Here is a 17,663-nt window from a genome sequence, read left to right on the forward strand (position 1 = left end):
TGACTTAAAATCAGTGACTTATAAGTCACGCCTGTTTGGTTGTCATCTGACTTATAAGTCACCTGACCACACCTTCTCACCTTGTTTCTTTATGTAAAGGTGATGGGACCCATGCAAAAGGGGGTGACTTATAAGTTGGGTCTGTTTGGCAAAATAAGTCACTTTTTCACTTTTCGACTTATAAGTTGGTGACTTATTTGGAACCAAACAGGCCCTTAAGCTTACATGTACGGTACACGCTATCCTAGACTACTCTACACATGAAACTGCCACACGGGCATCCAGGCTGCACTTGGCTCTTCGCCTCTTCGGGAAGTCGAACAATGGCCCTGTTTGGATACTCTAACTCAGTTAGAGGTTAGTGTTAAATTCTAACCCAGAACTAACCCAGAACTAACTCTAAACAAAAAGGTGTTTGGATAGCAGGGTTAGATGGAGCGCGGATACGGTGAGGCGCCTTCACGGGCGGTGCAAAAAGGAGGGAGGGAGAGGACAAGAAGCTTCGAGGAAGTGAGGAGGGATCTGCCTCGGGAAGAGCGAGAGAAAAAGGTGTTTTTTAGTGGTCATGAGAAGAACTAACCCAAATAAGCACCTCTTGGGTGGGTCAGATTTTTTGGATGAGTTAGATGCATCTAACCCAAACTAACCCTCTGTTTGGATATTTTTGGGTTAGTTGAGTCCAAACTAACCCAAACTAACTCTAACCCGTGGATTCAAATAGGGCCAATGATGGAGTACTACTGCAGTGGAGGAGTACTACAGTATGCCTCTGGCCATCTGACACCGATTGGACTGCTGCATGTCCACCGCGTACGGGAGGGAGAGCGTGTAGCGAACGAAAGCTTCTCCTAGTCCTGCCAGCCACCACGCTCATGGGCGAGGGAGGGAGGCAGCTTCATTGACTTACTGCTCCTACCTTTGCGTGCATGACAGGTGGGCCCAATAGGTCGGTGGCCCACTTGTCATGCAGCCAAAGACAACTGCGGTGAAGGCAAGAGGGCGTTGTAGTAACCAAACTTCTCGGTCTTGTACGAGTTGACGCAACACATCAAAGCATTGCACTTGATATATTTCAATAATCTGCGTTTACGGATGCATTAATTACAATGCATGCATGCATGCTGTGACTCTCCTTTTGATACTTGCATGTGTTGATTTAATGCACCTTGAAGTAGTATGCATATGTGACGTAAAGCTTTGTAATGCCCCGACCCTAATAAAGCGAGATATGGTTGTGCACGAGGAGGGCGAGATCATGCAGACGGAACATGACCCGACGATGGAGCTCTCTATGGTCTTGATGGACCTCACCTTGCTCCACTGCCCCTTGTGCCTCCACCCCTTGAAGCCTCCAATGTATGAGGTTCGAATACACCTCGTCCATTCGGCCGATCAAGCAAGGTGTAGGTTTCTTGATTGATGTGTTGTTCGATTGATTTGTGCAGTGCAAGGGAGGGCACCTGGCTTGCGCAGACTGCCGCGTCGAGCACCCCGGGAACCAGCGACAGTGCCAGAAGTGCGAGCGTGGCGGTGGCTTCGACGTGCGGAACAAGGCGGTGGATGCCGTCCTCTCCTCTGTGAGGGTGGAGTGCCCGCACGAAGGCTGTGGGCTCTACGTCACTTACCACAAGCTCGCCGATCACCAAAGCATGTGTCCGCTCGCGCCCTGCAAATGCCCTGTGCCCGTCTGTGGCTACGAAGGCTCGCCGCCGGTGCTCTCCCACCACATCAGCACCATGCATCCCATGCTCGTGCACAAGATCCAGTACGGCAAGGTGATGAGGACATAGCCCTGGGGTAGGGTAATAGGCCTGACCTATACGTCCTACCTAAGGTCCTTGCCCTAGAATCAAACAAGTTCAAGAGTAAACAAGGTGGACCCAATAAAGGCGTTGAGCGCAATCCACTCGACCTACCATTCACTCGGAGACTACTTTTTCTTTAAGTCACTCGACTATTCAACCACTCGACCATGTAAAAGACCACTCGACATACAAGAAGACCTAAAGCCATTCTGCACAAGCAACAATCGGGCATTTACTCGTATATTTAATGATCATTCGTAGCACTTTATTACAGACGTTACCTGTAACGCTCTCTCTTTATGAACATTGAACCCTGTGTAACGGAGGGGAGCTGGGGTCCTGGCGCACTCTATATAAGCCACCCCCTCCTCTGGGACAAGGGTTCGCCTCCCCTGTAACTCACGCGCATATAATCCAGTCGACCGCCTCCGGGCTCCGAGACGTAGGGCTGTTACTTCCTCCGAGAAGGGCCTGAACTCGTAAAACTCGCGTGTACAACTCCTCCATAGCTAGGATCTTGCCTCTACATTCCTACCCCCATTCTACTGTCAGACTTAGAACCACGACAGTTGGCGCCCACCTTGGGGCCGGTGTCTTAGTGACTTGTTGGAGAAGTTGCGATTTTTCCAATCCCCATCAACATGGTTTTAGGCGGAGGTTTGGCCGAGGGCCGCGAGATCCGTTCGGCGCGCTCGTATTCGCCGCCGACGACTCTGCTTGGCTCCAAGAAGCGCCACTTGACGTCGAGGCGCTCCCCGTCCGGCGGGCAACGCACTTTTGCGTGTGTGTCCGTGGCGTCCTCCTACGGCAGCCGTCAACTCAGTATCGGTCGGCTCCTATGCTGACCTCCCTCCCTGCAGCCCGCCAGAGCAAACGTTCTGGTCGATCGAGGCTTCAGCGGTGGGTGAGACATGTGGTGGCTCACCAGTCGGCCACCCCCCAAGTCGCGGCAATCGAGCCCGACGAAACTCTATACGGCCTGTTCGACTGGCTCCGTAGAGATTGCATCCGAGTGCGACAACAGCGACCCTGCGGCGGAAGTTTTGATGGTCAATGGACCACACTGTCCTCCTGGCTTCACCCGTGAAGACGGAGGCGATGGGGGTGGCGATCCGTCGCGTGTTCATGAAGAGTACTACCCCGAACCTCTCTCTTCGCAGCGGAGGGAAGAACTTCGCCGCCAGAACATGGATGCGCTTCACACTCCTATCGTTGGAGAAACCCTTGAGGCCTAGGCCTTAGAGGAGGCGCGCCTGGCCAACTTGGCTGAGCGCACTCGACTGGAGAACCTCCAGCGTGCACTCGACGAGCGTGCTCGGCAGCGTATCCCCGAGTCTAGTCGACGCCAACTTTTTCCGCCTCCGACTCAGGTATACCGAACTCCGATCCAGAATCTCGCAGCTACCGCCCGAATAGCGGAGCCAATTCAACCTTCCCAGTCAGAAGCTGGTCGAGGTTTGGTGCAGATCCGGGCTTTGCTCCGAGCAGCGGGAGAGCAGAATACAATAGTATCTCAGTCGCGGAATAGGATCCATAGCAGATCCGTGGTTGCAGACACAGTCCAATAGGCTCACAGCCCGAGATCGCCCCCGAGGCGTGAGGGACGTGGGGTCCAGCGAGATCAGTACAGAAACTGCGAGCAGTATGATCACCGACTCGATCACGATGATCGTCGTCGAGTGCCCACGCCTTCCCCAAGGAGTGGGTCATACGTGCCTCGGTAGCATGATGACAGACGTCCTCACAATGGTGGGCGAAGGATTCCAGCCGACCCCAGGAACCGGGCTTTGATGCGAGATTTATTCTTGTTCAGGGTCTGGTCGACAGAAACAGAGCTCACAGAGAATGCCATGACAGAGATTTTCCAACCAGCAGGAGAGTGCATGTCTCAGGTCCAGAGTGCTTCAGCAGAGCCATCAGGGCTGCGGTGATTCCTCCCAACTTCGGGTTGGCGATTGGAGTCAGTAAGTTCACTTGTGAGTCCAAGCCTGACACTTGGCTTGAGGATTACCGAGTGGCTGTATAGATTGGTGGTGGCAACGATGAAGTTGCCATGAAGCATCTCCCTTTGATGTTAGAGGGCTCGGCCCGAGCGTGGCTGAATCAGTTAGCTCCTGGTAGTGTTTATACTTGGGAAGATCTTGCCCGAGTATTTGTCAGAACATTTGAAGGTACTTGCAAACGGCCAGCAGGGCTGACAGAATTACAGTGTTGCATTCAGAAACCGAATGAAACTCTGAGAGATTATATCCAGAGATGGATCACATTACACTATACAGTGGAGAATGTGTCAGATCACCAAGCAATTTGTGCCTTCAAAGAAGGCGTTAAGTATCGGGAATTGAATCTAAAATTCGGTCGGACAGGAGATATGACTCTGACTCGGATGATGGAGATTGCCACCAAATACGCCAATGGTGAAGAGGAAGACCGACTCCGAAGTGGCAAGCACAAAACAGTTGCCCACGAAACCGGAGGTGGGAACTCCAGTCGGAAGCAGAAGAGCAAAGCTGAGCTAGCTGCTCCTGGAGAAGCCTTAGCCGTGACTCAAGAAAAGTTCAAAGGGAAACCCAAAGGACCGTGGAACCCCAAGAAAGTAAAAGATCAAGATGTAAATGATGTGCTAGATTTACCATGCCACATTCACACCAAGAAAGATGAAGATGGTAATTTCATTTACCCGAAGCATACCACTCGATAGTGTCGACTCCTAATCCAGCAATTCCGAGAGAAACAACCCAAGGAAAAGGAGAAGGAAGTGGACAAAGTTGAGGATGAGGAAGAGGACGATGATGGTTACCCCCACGTCAATTCCACTCTGATGATTTTCGCTGATGTTGAGAGTAAGAGTCGACTGAAAGTCATCAACAGAGAAGTGAACATGGTCGCCCCAGTGACACCCAGTTATTTGAAGTGGTCTCAGACTGCCATTACATTCGACCAGTCCGATCACCTAGCGCACATAGCCACCCCTGGGAGGCAAGCGCTGGTGGTCAATCCAGTAGTCGAAGGCACTCGATTGACTAAGGTTCTGATGGATGGTGGCAGTGGTCTGAATATAATGTATGCAGAGACGTTGAAAGGAATGGGCATTCCGATGTCCAGACTCAGTGAAAGCAATATGAGTTTCCATGGAGTTATTCCTGGCAAGAAGGCTATGTCACTCGGCCAGATCGCCCTTGATGTAGTTTTCGGTGATTCCAAGAATTACCGCAAAGAAAAGTTGACATTTGAAGTTGTGGATTTCCAGAGTGCTTATCATGCTATTCTGGACAGGCCAGCTTATGCATGTTTTATGGCTCGACCATGTTACATGTACCTCAAATTGAAGATGCCTCGTCCTAAAGGGGTGATCACTATCACTGGCAATCGGAAGAAGGCAGAAGAGTGCTTCCAGAAGGGCTCAAAGACCGCCGATGCACAGATGGCAGTAGTGGAGTTGCAGGAGTATCAAAAAATGCAGATCCGAGTGATTTGTTGCGAGCTAAGAAGCCTGCCATAGATTCAGCATTCCAGTCGTCTGGTGAAACGAAGCCAATTCATATTCACCCAACGGATCCCAATGCTGCTCCGACTCACATTTCAACAACGCTGGACTCCAAATAGGAAGAAGTGCTCATCCAGTTCCTCCGTGAGAACTGGGACATCTTTGCATGGAAACCTTCTGACATGCCAGGTGTTCCCAGGGGACTGGCTAAGCATCGTTTGCGAGTCGACCCAAAGGTGAAACCAGTCAAAGAACATCTTCAACGGTCCGCTGTACAGAAGAGAAAGGAAATCGGTGAAGAAGTGGCTCGGCTTCTAGCAGTTGAGTTTACTCGAGAGATTTACCACTCTGACTGGTTAGCTAATGTTGTCATGGTCCCAAAGAAGGACGACTCACTTCGCATGTGCATTGACTTCAAACATATCAATCGGGCCTGCCCGAAAGATCACTTTCCTCTCCCTCGCATCGACCAAATAGTCGACTCGACTGCGGGGTGTGAGCGTTTGTCCTTTTTGGACGCTTATTCCGGGTATCATCAGATCCGTCTGTATGGACCCGATGAGATAAAAACAGCTTTCATCACCCCATTTGGGTGCTTCTGTTATGTCACTATGCCATTCGGCTTGAAGAACGCTGGAGCCACATTCATGCGGATGATTCAGAAGTGTTTACTCACTCAGATCAGTCGGAATGTGGAAGCATACATGGATGACATTGTGGTCAAGTCACGTAAAGGTTCCGACCTACTGGCTGACCTTGCTGAAACCTTTGCCAACCTTAGAAGGTATGATATCAAGCTTAATCCATCAAAGTGCATGTTTGGAGTTCGAGGCGGAAAATTACTCGGTTTTCTCGTTTCCGAACGAGGGATCGACGCTAACCCAGAGAAAGTGGGTGCCATACTCTGGATGAAATGCCCTGTGCGTGTGCATGATGTCCAGAAGCTTACTGGTTGTTTGGCCGCCCTAAGTCGATTCATTTCTCGCCTCGGTGAAAAGGCACTGCCTCTTTACCGACTGATGAAGAAGTCAGATAAGTTCGAGTGGACTCCTGAAGCTGATGCAACATTTGCAGAGCTTAAAGCCCTGCTTTCCACCCAACTGGTGCTTGCTGCTCCAACCAGCAAAGAGCCTTTTCTGCTTTACATTGCAGCCATTGGACAAGTCGTCAGTACAGTACTTACGGTCGAGCGGGAAGAAGAAGGAAAAGCTTACAAAGTTCAGCGCCCAATATACTATGTCTCTAAAGTTTTGACTCCATCAAAGCAAAGATATCCACATTATTAGAAGCTTGTTTATGGGATTTATATGACTACGAAGAAGGTTGCACATTACTTCTCTGACCACTCCATTATAGTCGTCAGCGATGCTCCATTATCAGAGATTCTGAACAACAGAGATACAACTGGTCGAGTGGCAAAGTGGGCGATTGAACTCCTTCCCTTAGATATCAAGTTCATGGAAAAAAACCTATCAAGTCCCAAGCAATAGCGGATTTCCTCGCTGAGTGGATCGAACAACAACTGCCGACTCAAGTTCACTCGGAGCACTGGACCATGTTCTTTGATGGTTCCAAGATGCTGAATGGTTCCGGCGCTGGGGTAGTACCGGTATCCCCCCGAGGAGACAAGCTCAGATATGTCCTCCAGATTCACTTTGATTCCTCCAATAACAAAGCAGAATATGAAGCACTCTTGTATGGGTTATGTATGGCCATCTCACTCGGTGCCCATCGCCTCATGGTCTATGGCGACTTAGATTTGGTAGTCAATCAAGTGATGAAGGAGTGGGACGTCAGAAGCCCAGCCATGACTGGCTACTACAACGCGGTGAGGAAGTTGGAAAAGAAGTTTGAGGGGTTAGAGCTCCATCATATACCCCGACTGAAAAATCAAGCAGCCGATGATTTAGCAAAGATAGGCTACAAGAGAGAAGCCATTCCCAGTAATGTGTTCCTGGAGCATATTCATGCCCCTTCAGTCCAAGAAGATCCCTTCACTGAAGAGCCCCCACAGCCAAAGAGTGCCACCGATCCGACTGAAGTCGAGATTCCAGCCATGGTCGACCTAATCATGGATATTTTGGGTATTACTCCCGACTGGACAGTGTCGTACATTGCGTATATCCTTAGGAAGGAACTCCCAAAGGATGAAGAAGAGGCCCGACAGATCGTCCGTCAATCCAAAGCCTTTACTGTGATAAGAGGACAGCTGTTCAGGAAAAGTGTAACCGGAGTCAGCCAGAAATGCATAACCCCGGAAGAAGGTCTAGCGATCCTCAACGACATCCACTCAGGGACCTGTGGCCACCTTGCGTCCTCTAGGACCATTGTGTCTAAAGCATACCGAGCTAGATTTTATTGGCCACGAGCAAATGAAATGGCAAAAGATATAGTCGACAGATGTCCCACAAACCTGCATCAGCCCTAAAGACCATTCCACTCGTCTGGCCCTTTGCTGTTTGGGGATTATATATGGTTGGACCGCTGAGGACTGGTAGGAGCGGCTTCACTCAGGTGCTTGTAGTAGTCGACAAGTTCACCAAGTGGATTGAAGCCAAGCCTATCAAGAATCTGGAGACTAGTACTGCCGTCAGCTTCATCAGAGAATTGACGTTCAGATACAGAGTTCCATACATCATCATCACTGACAATGGATCGAACTTCGATTCAGACGAGTTCAGAGCCTTCTGCGCCTCCCAAGGCACACGAGTCGACTATGCTTCAGTCGCCCATCCCCAGTCGAATGGACAAGCAGAGAGAGCAAATGGCCTGATTCTCAAAGGATTGAAACCCCGACTGATGCGAGACCTCAAGCATGTAGCGGGCGCCTGGGTTGATGAACTTCCATCAGTTCTTTGGGGATTGAGGACAGCTCCCAATCGGTCGACTGGCCGAACTCCATTCTTCTTGGTCTACGGAGCTGAAGCTGTTCTACCGAGTGACTTGCTTCATAATGCACCACGAGTCGAGCTCTTCTCTGAAGATGAAGTAGAACAAGCTCGGCAGGACGCAGTCGACCTCCTAGAGGAGGAAAGAGAGATGGACTTGATCCGGTCGACCATTTATCAGCAAGACTTGCGTCAATTCCACGCTAGAAATGTGAAAGGTCGAGCCTTTCAAGAGGGAGACTTGGTTCTTCGAGTGGATCAGCAGAAACCACACAAGCTCGCTCCTGCTTGGGAAGGCCCCTTCATTGTCACCAGAGTGCTCCACAACATAGCATACCACCTTTACAATGTCGAGCATAAGAAGGACGAGCCACGGGCTTGGAATGCGAAGTTGCTCCGCCCCTTTTACACTTAAGTACTCATCCGAATAAAATGTAATAAGAAATACCTTTGTAATTTGCTTATCAAAGACAAGAGCTTTACAGTCCTCGTAAACGATTGTTGTTGCTTTTATTTGCATCTGAAATCCCCCCGTGGGTGACTTAGCTGCGAATCCATTTCGCCTAACTTTAAAAGAAAATCCTACCGAGTGGTGAGCAAGCCTCCCACTCGGAGGCTTAGCCGCGAATCTATTTCACCTAAGTTTAAAATATCCTACCAAGTGGTGAGCAACCCTCCCACTCAGGGGCTTAGCTGCAGTCCAGTACTCGCCTAAATTTGTAAAATCCTACCGAGTGGTGAGCAAGCCTCCCACTCGGAGGCATAGCTGCAGTCAGTACTCGCCTAAGTTTGTAAAATCCTACCGAGTGGTGAGCAACCCTCCCACTCGGGGGCTTAGCTGCAGTCCAGTACTCGCCTAAGTTTAAAAGAAAATCCTACCGAGTGGTGAGCAAGCCTCCCACTCGAAGGCTTAGCTGCAATCTAGTACTCGCCTAAGTTTAAAAAATCCTACCGAGTGGTGAGCACCCCTCCCACTCGGGGGGCTTAGCTGCAGTCCAGTACTCACCTAAGTTTAAAAAATCCTACCGAGTGGTGAGCAACCCTCCCACTCGGGGGCTTAGCTGCAGTCCAGTACTCGCCTAAGTTTAAAAAATCCTACCGAGTGGTGAGCAACCCTCCCACTCGGGGGCTTAGCTGCAGTCGAGTACTCGCCTAAGTTTATAAAATCCTACCGAGTGGTGAGCAACCCTCCCACTCGGGGGCTTAGCTGCAGTCCAGTACTAGGCTAAGTTTATAAAATCCTACCGAGTGGTGAGCAACCCTCCCACTCGGAGGCTTAGCTCCAGTCCAGTACTCGCCTAAGGTTAAAAAATCTTACCGAGTGGTGAGCAACCCTCCCACTCGGGGGGCTTAGGTGCAGTCCAGTACTCGCCTAAGTTTAAAAAATCCGTCCTTATCCGCAAGAACGACGAGGTGCAGGTCGACTGCAACCTTCTCCTTCGGAACTGCGCCACAAATACAACGTGCACTCCATCACCATCCGCAAGGACGATGAGGTGCAGGTCGACTGCAACCTTCTCCTTCGGAACTGCGCCAAAAATACAACATGCGCTCCATCACCATCCGCAAGGATGATGAGGTGCAGGTCGACTACAACCTTCTCCTTTGGAGCTGCGCCACAAGTACAACATACGCTCCATCCCTATCTATAAGGGCGACGAGGTGCAGGTCGACCGCGACCTTCTTCTCCGAGCTACGCCACAAATACAACATGCACTCCATCCCTGTCCACAGGGACGACGAGGCGCAGGTCGATTGAAGTCTCCACTTCAGGGCTACATCTCAAAGAGCAAATTCCACGCGAAGGCAAATACAAGAATATTTGGAAATAAACCAAGTTCAGATAGATCCTAAAAGTTCCAGACGATGGATCAAAAGTATTCGAGCATCAAGCCCGAAGGAGTTTAACGGTTACACAATCACTCGGCATTCCGAGGCAAATAAAGGTGGAGCATAACGTTTTTCGGTCACGCGTCAGGAGAAGGACTGGCTGGGTCGCAGAAATTGTCAAGGTCTATGCTGTCTGCAATGCGAGTGGCGGCTTCAAGGAAAGTGTCCATGAAGGACTGGAAAGTGTGTCTCTTGGTGTTAGCATCCTTGAGTTCCGCCAGCTTGTCTTCTTTGACGTCTTTGCAGTGCACTCGGACCAAGGACAACGCGACATCAGCGCCACAACAAGCGGATGACTTCTTCCATTCTTGCACTCGGTCGGGGATTTGATTCAGTCAAGCCATCAGGGACTCAAGATCTTGGGATAGTTCCGCCTGAGGCCAGAGTTGAGCATCAACCCGAGTCATCGCCGCTTTCAGGCGGGCAAGATAAGTAACCGCGATGTCCATGCGAGATTCCAACCGCAGCACATTCATCGCAACATCATCCTTGACTGGACAGTTTATGGAGTCCAGTTTCACTTCAAAGTCTTGACAAAACTCTGCATAGTTGAGTGAATGGTGAGTCGATGATATAATTAGACTTGACAGTCGACAGAAACAAGTCAGTCAACCATCAGTACCTTCAAGGTTTAAGACCAGCTTTGCAGCAAGCTGGCCCAGATAAGAGTCCAACTTGCCCTTCTTAACTTTGAGGCTCCCAAGCTCTTCAGTCAGCTTGTCCTTGTCCTTCTTCAGTCGCTCGACCTCCCGATTGGCATCAGAAACAACAGTCTTTAGTTTGGAATTCTCTTCTTCTAGCTTGCCGACCGAAGCAAGCTTCTTGTCGGCAAGCGCAGTTTTCTCTCACGCTTCCTTCTGTGCAGCAGCAAGATCCAGATCCTTCTTCTCCAAAGTCTGCTTCATTTTCTCTAAAGAAATAACACTCTTCAGACGAGCTTGGAGTTGACGGTTTTCACTATGTACATCTGCTCGAGTGGAGTCACTCGGTTAAAAAAAACGGAAAGGAAAAGTGTCAGTAACAGTAAGATAAACAGTTCATGATCGGTTACCTCCCATAGCAGCTACTTCATCACGAGCAGTCTTGAGATTCTTTTTGGCCAGTTCTAGATCAAGGTTGAGGCTAATTTGTTGCTGGTTCAGTGTAGAGATTTGAGCACCGAGATCACAAGATTTCTGCGGCCAACACGTAAGACTTGTCAGTCGATTGAAACGAAAGACATCACTGCGACAGCTACTCCAAGACTACCATCGAAAAAAAGAAGAGAGGTTCAGATTCTTAGACCATAGTCGACTGCCCGTAGTCAACTATGGTCTTGGGGACTACACCTAGTTGGTGCACTTAGCGTGCCCCCACTGGTTTTAATTCCACTCGGCATGGTCCGCCCAGCGCGAGTTGTAAAAAAGAAAGTTCAGATTCTCAGACCACAGTCGACTGCCCGCGGTCAACTATGGTCTCGGGCACTACACCTAGTGGGTGCACTCAGAGTGCCCCCACTAGTTCAAAGATTCAGCTTGAGTCGATCCAAAGTAACTTATACAATTTCAAAACAGCCACACCCCAGTGGGTGATCAGACGAGAGATACGACCAACTAACCAGGACATTGGTTTGCAGAGCAGCTCCGGCATTGAAGGCCACCTGGCTGGCCTCATGCACCACTTTCATTTGCCCCATCACAAGATTTAACTAAAGAAGAGCTTCCTTGGCAGCAGTCGATGGGTCGTCCGGAGTCTGATACGCAGTAAAAAGTGATGCTGGCAGAGCAGTCGAAGCAGCCGCAGGATCTGAAGCATGGAGTTGTATTGGGGCAGCAGAAGTCTGAGCAGCTGATCCTGATGGACAACCAGTTGACAGCGGGACAGCGAAGGTGACGTTGGTTCGAGCCGGATCTGTCGATTGCTCGACTGCCGCCCCAGGCGTCACGGTCGACTGAAGAACCTGGACCTCAGGCGCTTTCCCGCCCAGGTCCTTGTCTTTCCTCCTCCTCCCCCTTAGTGGTACTTCTTCTTCATCATCCAGGAGCACAACAACGTCCCGTGGAACTGCAATAAACAGAGAAAGTCGTACAGATAGCTGACAAACAATCCAGTCATCCAAATAAATTCGAATCGGGTAGACTTACTGGCTTTGGAGGTAGCTGCGTCGTCGGTTTCCTTGTCGACCAGATTCTTGTCAATTTCCATGTCAGTCGCAGCTGAGGTCGGGCTGTAAAGGTTCATCATCCACTCAGTCAGAACAAAAAAGTCAGTCGGAACAAGAAAACACAGGAAGAACATTTACCCAGAAGCAACATGAACGTCCATCTTGATTCTAGGCAAGGTCTTCTGAGCCTTCGAAGGATTGACCTTGGGCTGCTTGGTGACCTTCTCAGCAAATTCTGGAGTCGGAGACCGAGCGCGTTTTTGAGATGGAGCACTCGACACCACAGCTTTACTGCGCCTGCCCACGGGATCATGGTGCTGCTTGGTTCGACGTTCAGAACGAGGCGGTGAGTCAGCTACTTCCTCATTGCCCGACTCATCACTCTCATCTTCATCATCGTCGGCTGGTGACTCCCACTCGCTGCTCTCCTCCGCACTGTCCTCGCCCTCTTGGTCTTGCTCCAAAGCTTGTTCACCATTGAGCATTGAATACATCTCCGTGTAAATCTACAAAACAAGGAGCCGACTGCAAGTCAGTCGGATCAACAAACAGTCGGAAAACATGTCTAAATGCTCGGTTAAAATGGCCAAACCTTGTCTGGTTGGTTTCTGTCGCTAAAAGGGTTAACTCTCCTGGCGCCCCTGGGGTTCTCCTTGTTCCCGGTGATACCCCTCAGCCACTCAGCCACTATTTTGGCCACCACCTCCTCCGGATGAACCCGAGCGGTGTCACCAGCCCCGGAGTACATCCACATGGAGTGGTCACGAGCTTGGAGTGGTTGGAGGCGCCGACCGAGGAACACCTCTAGTAGATCCATGCCAGTGACACCTTCGTTGATCAACTGAACCACTCTCTCGACGAGCATGCCTGTCTCCACCTTCTCCGCGGCAGTCACTTTCAACGAAGATGGTGTTTGAACACGATCAAAAGAGAAAGGGGGAAGTCCAGTCGACTGGCCTGGTGTCACGATGTCCTGGCGGTAGAACCAGGTCGAATGCCAGCCCCTGACCGACTCCGGAAGAGTCATCGAGGGAAAAGAACTTCTTTTCCTCTTCTGAATACCCAGACCCCCACACATCTGGATAACATGGGTTTTCTCGTCGTTCGAGTTCACTTTCTTCACTGTTTGGGAGCTTGAAAAGACCCCAGTGTGATCGACACCCCAGGAAATTCTCGCACATGGATACAAACGCAGCAAGATACGTGATGATGTTGGGAGTAAAATGATGGAGTTGGGCCCCAAAGAAATTCAAGAAGCCCCGAAAGAAGGGGTGTGGAGGAAGAGAGAAGCCACGGTCGACATGGGTGGCGAGCAGAACGCACTCACCCGGTTGCGGTTGCGGTTCCGTTTCCCCCTCCGGCAGCCGCGCAGACTTGTGGACGGTCAGCCCTAACTCGGCCATATCGTCCAAGTCCTCCTGTCGAAGTGAAGATCGGATCCAATCTCCCTGGATCCAACCCGGCGGCAGTCCCGAGTGCGATGAAGACCCCTGATTCGTCTTCCTGCTTTTCGCCGCCCCCGTCACCTTCTTCGCGCGTTCCAGCGCCGCCATTCTCTCCTTCCCCATGGCGGCGGAGCGGTGGTGTCGAGAGTGGAGAAGCCGGATGGGGTGAAGGAGCAAGAGGAAGAAGAAGGAGAATGGGCACGCATAGTGCAGACGCCTCGGTCTCGCCGCTTTTAAAGGCCCACTTCCGAGTGGATGACGCGTGGGTCCGGGCGATCCTGTCAAATCCCTCAAACAGTCACGCACGGGATACGTGGCGAAAAAGGTGGTGCGGAAATCAAAATGCCCTGTCTATCCACTCCGCTTACCACAACATGTTCCGTCTGGCGCGCTCCTACCAAAATTTCGAATCCCGTGAAATCCGGGATCCTCGGCAATTGATCATGCCAAAGATTTTGCATCAAAGATGACACTCGACATGCGACGTTATAAAAACCAATCGGTAATTGTTGAATTGATCAAGGCGACTGAAACGAAGCCGAAAGTTCCAACACTGGCCTCCATTCAGAGATGAATTCTTGAGAAAGGCAAGAGTCAAGGCAAGATCAACTTCAACCTTCTTTTCACTCAGACCTCAATCCATTTAGGGGCTAATGATGAGGACATAGACCTTGGTAGGGTAATAGGCCTGACCTATACGTCCTACCTAAGGTCCTTGCCCTAGAAGCAAAGAAGTTTAAGAGTAAACAAGGTGGACCCAATAAAGGCGTCGAGCGCAATCCACTCGACCTACCATTCACTCGGAGACTACTTCTTCTTTAAGTCACTCGACTATTCAACCACTCGACCATGTAAAAGACCACTCAACATACAAGAATACCTAAAGCCGTTCTGCACAAGTAACGGACGGGCATTTACTCGTATATTTGATGATCATTCATAGCACTTTATTACATACGTTACCTGTAATGCTCTCTCTTTATGAACATTGAACCCTGTGTAATGGAGGGGAGCTAGGGTCCTATCGCACTCTATATAAGCCACCCCCTCCTCTGGGACAAGGGTTCGCACCCCCTATAACTCACACGCATACAATCTAGTCGACCGCCTTCGGGCTCCGAGATGTAGGGCTATTACTCCCTCCGAGAAGGGCCTGAACTCGTAAAACTCGCATGTACAACTCCTTCATAGCTAGGATCTTGCCTATACATTCCTACCCCCCATTCTACTGTCAGACTTAGAACCACGACACAAGGCGCTCTAGCTGCAAGTGCCACTGTCGGAGCCACGGCTCTTGCTATTCGTGAAGGAGGACGGTCACGTGTTTTTCTTGGTCGGCGCCATGCTCGACATCGGCGCGCCTATCGCCGTGTCAGTCGTCTGCATCAGAGCGGGGGCGTCCCCACTACCGCACTACATGGCCAAGCTGTGGGCGAACGGCCCACCGGGGGAGCCCAAAGGTAGGACCAATGCCATCAAGGTGGAAATGGAGGTGACAAGCAGCAGGGATCCCGGGGACGTCGCCATGCAGGAGCTGACCTTCTTCATAGTTTCGTCCAAGCTGCTGGTCGGGGCTAAGCTGGTGTCCCTCCACATTCAGATTGACAAGCTCATGTCCTAAATGATTCTACAGTGCCTTCTGTTTATCTTTGTAATATGCTAATATAGGGTTTAGCTCGGTCTACTTTAGCTTAAGAGATGGTGGGCTTTGGTGGCGATGCAGCAATTACCTCGACATCAGATCAGCAGTGAAAGTAATTTCGAACACTCGAATGGATATTTTGTGTCTGTTGGATATAAAGATCCTTTGGGTAAGAAGTAACGGCTTATATGCTTTTTTTCGAAACAGAACAGAATTTTTGTTGACATGCACTAATATTTTCGAAATGGACGCCGGGCTGTAGCTAGAAGGGCGGTTGGGACGCAGCATCGGCCCATACCGTGGTGACCCCCGATTGGGACGCACCGACTGTGGATTTTCTCCCTCGCCAATGTCGACCACGTCTATGCAGAACATTGTTCCCTTCCCCCAGCTGCGGGATCAGGCCGGATATGTGACCAGCGGTGTGGCCACCGTCGTTCTATGCTTGTGAAGAGAGCAACCCAAGCAAATTAGGCTTGTAACTTAGGCTCCTGCTAGTGTATATATAGTGGTTTTCTTTTTCTCTCCATATCAACCATTTTATATTGCGTACGTGTCATTGAAGAGTGAAATGATGGTTTCTTCTTCCGACTAACTTACTGTGTGATTTGACTGCTCCTTTAGTGGCCCCTACAAATACCCCCCCTACATGTATGCAAAAGTCACACGTACACATGGACGCAAAAACGCGCCCGACGCCCTAATGCATGCATGTCCGAGCACACGACGGAACACACACGATCACGCTCAAGTGCTCAACCTACACGTGCATGCACACACATACTCAGCCAGGGTGAGCTAGTGACCGTATAAACACCGGAAAATGTATATATTGAGCGAAATGAGCGTATTATGAAGTCTACTGACCGTATTTTTTACAAATATACAGTGACAGACAGTGTATTTATCTCATTTGAAATTAAGCCATGTTAACCGGAGAGGAGGCAGTATGGACTAGCATTACTTTGATGTATCCCGTCAACTTGCCGAACGAGGAGAAGCTTGTAGGACGGGAGAAGCTTGCGCGCGGTGGCTTCCAGGACAAGGAGAAACTTTTGACTAATGCAAGCTGTCCTTCGCTCAGGCGGTGGACGTGCAACAATTAATTAGGTGTCAGATTGCCAGAAGCATACACTATACTAGTAGTACTATTATTGTTGCACTTCCCGAAGAGGCGAACAGCCAAGCACAAAGTTTACTAGTACTAGTACTAGTACTAGTACTATAGTCTATAGAGGTAGTACTAGGAACCGGATGGAGGAGCGTCTGCACTCTTATTATATTTTTAAAATGTGATAAAGCAATATTCAACACATTTGGTTCTCTTCAAGGGTTCTCGCATGCGATAATGGAAGTTGATTGCATGGAACATTCACCACAATTCTCGCTTAATTCTGGCTCATATCCTGTTACAAATAGGAGTGCTCAGTAATATTTCCTCTTTTTTGTTATCCAGCATGTAAACAGGTCAGCAAACCTTGTGGCGCATCTTTGTGCGAACCGTGCTTGCTGCACTTTGAATGTGGCCGAGAGCTGGCTTGATGAAACACCTGGCTTCCTACTTCTTTTTTGCGGGGTACCTCGCTTCCTAGTGACCAGTGTCTTGGCCGATCGTCCTAAGAATGCTTATATATGAATAAAGCTGTCTCATTTACCCGCAAAAAAGATTAAGCCATATTAACCGAAAAGGAGGGAGTATGGACTAGTACTACTTGTTGGTGTGTCCCGTCAACTCGGAGAACGAGGAGAAACTTGCAGGACAAGGTGAAGCTCGCTTATGCCTTTTGACTAATGCAACGTACCCTCGCCCAGGCGGTGGACATGCATCAGTTCATTCGGTGTCAGATTGCTAGAGGCATACACTGTAGTACCGAACATGCGAAGTACCATCATTGTTCGACTTCACAAAGAGGTGAAGAGCCAAGCGCAAGGTTTAGTAGTACGAGTATTAATACTACTAGAACCGCATGGTGGAGCCTTTGTACTCTTATTTTTCTTAATCTTTGATAAAGTACACATTTATTCCGAAGAAGGGCGGAAAAAGGCAGCCCAACATGTAATGATGATATCAATCAACCATGCTCAAATATATCTTGGCCTCCGTGCGAGCCCGTCTGTCGCTACACGCGTTCAAATTAGCACGTGGGCTGCCATTTCATACAGAAATGAGCTCCACCGTGTACCCACTCGGGTGTGGCTGGGCACGAAGCGTGAGTACGTGTGCACAGTGCACCTATTCTTTTCTTGTATATGTACACCACCTACATGGGGTTGTGTGAGAGAGATAAAACATAGAGAGATATAGTGTGTGGGTTCGTGAAAGTTTTTTTAGGGGAGGGGGGTCAATAAAAAATGTAACATAT

General features: G+C 49.8%; 1 pseudogene; it reads left to right on the forward strand.

Moving 5' to 3' along the window:
- The first annotated feature begins 323 nt into the window (after nt 1-323).
- LOC123058286 (uncharacterized) lies at nt 324-15,279 on the forward strand (annotated as a pseudogene).
- Nucleotides 15,280-17,663: the final 2,384 nt, after the last annotated feature.

Source organism: Triticum aestivum, chromosome 3A (assembly GCF_018294505.1).
Source record: "Triticum aestivum cultivar Chinese Spring chromosome 3A, IWGSC CS RefSeq v2.1, whole genome shotgun sequence".
NCBI classification, from domain to species: domain Eukaryota; kingdom Viridiplantae; phylum Streptophyta; class Magnoliopsida; order Poales; family Poaceae; genus Triticum; species Triticum aestivum.